We start from the raw sequence: 3,502 nt of genomic DNA, 5'->3' as shown, positions 1-3,502 counted from the left end.
AATATCCTACAGTGCCCAGCACAGAGCCCCTCGCCTGAAGGCGACATGGCCTTCTGTGTCTGTGGACTTGAGGCCAGGAAACCTGCATTAGAAATGTTTCTCACTTTTTCACAGCCCAGTGCCACCAAGTAAATGCTGTATGTTCAGGCTGGGGGGGTCACAGGAAGGTTAGAATGTGGGTCACTGGCTAGGGTGGACACCATCCCATCTTGCCTCCTGGTTGTGATCACAGAAAGTGACAAATGTTTGTAAAAGTGACATGGTTTCTGTCCCAGGGCTTTTGCTTTTGCTAAGAAATGTAGGTGATGGTGTAGGTAGGTAGGTGAGGCACCTCTGTGATTGTCAGAACTGGGAGAAGAGTGGCCTTGGGAAAAGTAGCCTGGGGAAGAGTGACCTGGGGAAAGAGTGGCCTGGGGAAGAGTGGCCTGGGGAAGAGTGGCCTGTGAGAGAAGTGGCCAGCCCTGAGTGCATCCTCTTCCTGGGTCCAGAAGGCAGTGTTTCACTCCCACAGCAGTCTTTCCTGTGTGGGGGCAGTGTTGGCTCCTTGGCTGGGTTTTGGCTTCTTCATTCAATCTAATTCTATCTGCTTTCCCTCTTTAAGGGATTTGTCAAAATTCCCATCTGCTCATACCTGTGTCTTCATGTAGCTGATGAATTACTCTTAAATATTGCTTTGCTCCTTTCAGAGAACTGCAGGGAGAAACAGAGAGAGATGTACCAGCAAAGCTCCCGCCTAGAACAGTCAACTGTACACTTTAGGTCAGCACCAATGATGTCATGGTAACCTCGCAAGACCAGTGTTGAGAGAGAGATTGAGTGAGCAGGAGAGTGGAGTGGTTGTGTAAAGAATTTTAAGTAAGGCATTGTGATTAGCATTGTTAATGGGACAGCTCACCCTGAAATTTAGCAGCTTAAGATCACTATTTTTATCCCTACAGGTTTTGTGGTTTCACTGGGTTCAACCGGTGGGTCTAGATCAGGAATCTATTTGGAGCTGAATCTTGTCCTTCCCAAAGATATGCTGACGTCCTAACATTCATACTTCAGAATGAAGCCTTATTTAGAAATAAGGTCCCTATAGGCATAATTAGTGAAGATGAGGTCATCCTGGAGTACAGTGGGCTGTTAAACTGACATGATTGGTGCCTGATAGAGGAGAGAGGCACAGGAGTGTGCCACACAGCGGCAGAAGCAGCAGTGCAGAGGAAAAGCCAAGGCATGCCACCATCAGTGGCAGCCACCAACAGCTAGGAACAGGAGAAGGAGGTGCCTACCAGAGTCTCAGAGGGGGCACAGGCTTGTTGATGTCTTGCATTACATAGCTAGGTTTATACTGTGGATGAATTTGTAAGCTGCTCAGTGTGCAGGACTGCACTGGCTGCCCCGGGCCACAAATGCAGGGCCTCCGTGCAGTCAGACCTTGGCTGGGCTGGAATCAGCCTGACTTTGCCTGTTCTTAGTGACATAACAAAGCGCTTCAAGCTGGGTAATTCATAAGTAAGAGAAATTTGTTTCTCACCATTCTAGAGGCAAGGGTTTGTAAGATGAGGGTGCAAACATTCTTTGTTGCTTTCTGCAGCTTCAAATGCTAAATTAGATGAAGGACAAGAAGGACTAACAGATGCCCTGAAGCCTTTTTCCAAAGGTACAAATCCCATCCATGAGTATGGCGCTCTTCTGAGCTAAGTCCCCCAAGGGTCCCGTCTTTCAGTGCTGGTGCATGGGGGTAAAGGGTCAGCGTGACTCTTACAGGGGCACAAACATCCAAGTTCCCCGTGCCTGGTTCTCAAAGGACCCAGCCCATCTGCGTGGCCAGAACTTCCTCCCATGGAAGGTGCCACCCTGCCCCTTGTTATAGTGGCAACCCTAGGCCTAGCCAGGCATTCTTCTTGTCACACGTAACAGGGATCCCATAGACAGGTGTGCTGGACTTTACTCCATGGTGGCTAGCTTCACAGAGAGCAGCTACCCCAGCAAACCCAGGGAGAAGGGACAAGACTTCTGATGCACAATGAGAGAGCGGCTCTGACAAGATAGGGTTCAGAATTCGGGTAGAAGGTTTAGCTTTAGGCTACAAGTGAAGGCTCTTTGTCCAAGGGGAAAAATAGGCAAGGAAGAGAGCTGGGCAGCAGATCGTGCATGAAGGAAGTTCAGGGTGTCAAAGGAATCTTCCTGTGTTGGTACCCAAGGCCTTACACAGCAGGCATTGCAGCTGTCCCTGGGAGGGCTGTGGTAGGAGAGAGGACTTGGAGAGAACTGAGGTGGGGAGCGCTACAAGGGAGCCGAGAAGGTAATGTACACCTCTGTCAGTGTTCAGCCCTAGAGTTTGGGAAGTGCAAGCCCTTGTTTCACATCATTGATGTCATTCTCACTGACGTGTCGTGAATTTTTGAACCTAATCTAAACCTCTAGCAGTCACTGAACTAGATGTTACTCCTGAAATCAAAGTAATGGAAGCTGAGAAAATATGATCACTCTCTCATCAGTACATTTCATTAAAAATCAATGTCTTTGTACTGGTAGGGCTGGTAGGACAAATGTGAAAGAGTTCAGCCATCCTGTTCAACCTCCTCAGGGAAAGCCTTCCTCTTCGTTTGTGGACCCGTTCTTCCACATTCCCCTTCATGGGATCCTGCTCTACTTGGAGTAAGAAAACAGGATCTAAAGTATGATTTTTTTTTCTGCTGCAGAGAGCACAGATTAATTGTATCTCATCTCACATTATAGGCATGGTTGGGTCATTTTGCTGTGATTGATTGCCTGGGTATGGAGAAAAGGCAGCACTGTTTTCCTTGAGGTTAATTTTGGCAATGTTAAGTGTGGCCATTTTTGTCAATGATCATGGAGTGAGTTCCCATGATTAGTCACTTAACTGTATGCTAATTGCAAGCTAAATAGTGTTTACAACAAATCCCTGGGTTAGGAGACAGAAACTATGTCAAATTACATCCTATGAAAATTGCAGAAATAAAAATTTGCATCTAGAAGGGCCCTTCATGAAAATCATGGGACAACTGCGGGATTTTTTATTTGCATTCCACAGTAGCTCTCTAATTGGCAAACCAGTTGTGACCGTGATCTCTGATACTTTCCTTCCACCCGTTATGCATTGTAACAGCATATGTGTTGTGGAGTTCGCCAGGCAAAGCAGCCACGGTGCCGATCACATGAATGGTTTGTCTTACCAGATTAGTAAGAAAGTCATACAAAGGTCATGACCTTCCAGCATGTATTCCTGATGGAATAAACGAAGCTGGGTCCTGGTACAGGAGGAATGCTAAAAGATAGCTTCACCGCTCTGCCTCTTCAGAGGGCCCCAGCGGGATCACTCGTTTCGGCAAAGTGTCCTTAACTCTAATCTTGTCTGGAATTTCAGAAGCATTCATTCCTCTTTGTCACCTTGTCCAGCCAAAGGAAGATCTTTCCCCTCAATCCAAATAGAGAATTAAGTGAAATTCTCTGAAAATGAGGATTTGAACGTAAGCTCTTGGATTTGGACAGT

This window comes from Octodon degus, unplaced genomic scaffold (assembly GCF_000260255.1).
Source record: "Octodon degus isolate 3935 unplaced genomic scaffold, OctDeg1.0 scaffold00105, whole genome shotgun sequence".
Lineage (NCBI taxonomy): Eukaryota > Metazoa > Chordata > Mammalia > Rodentia > Octodontidae > Octodon > Octodon degus.
Note: the sequence above shows the minus strand (reverse complement) of the source record.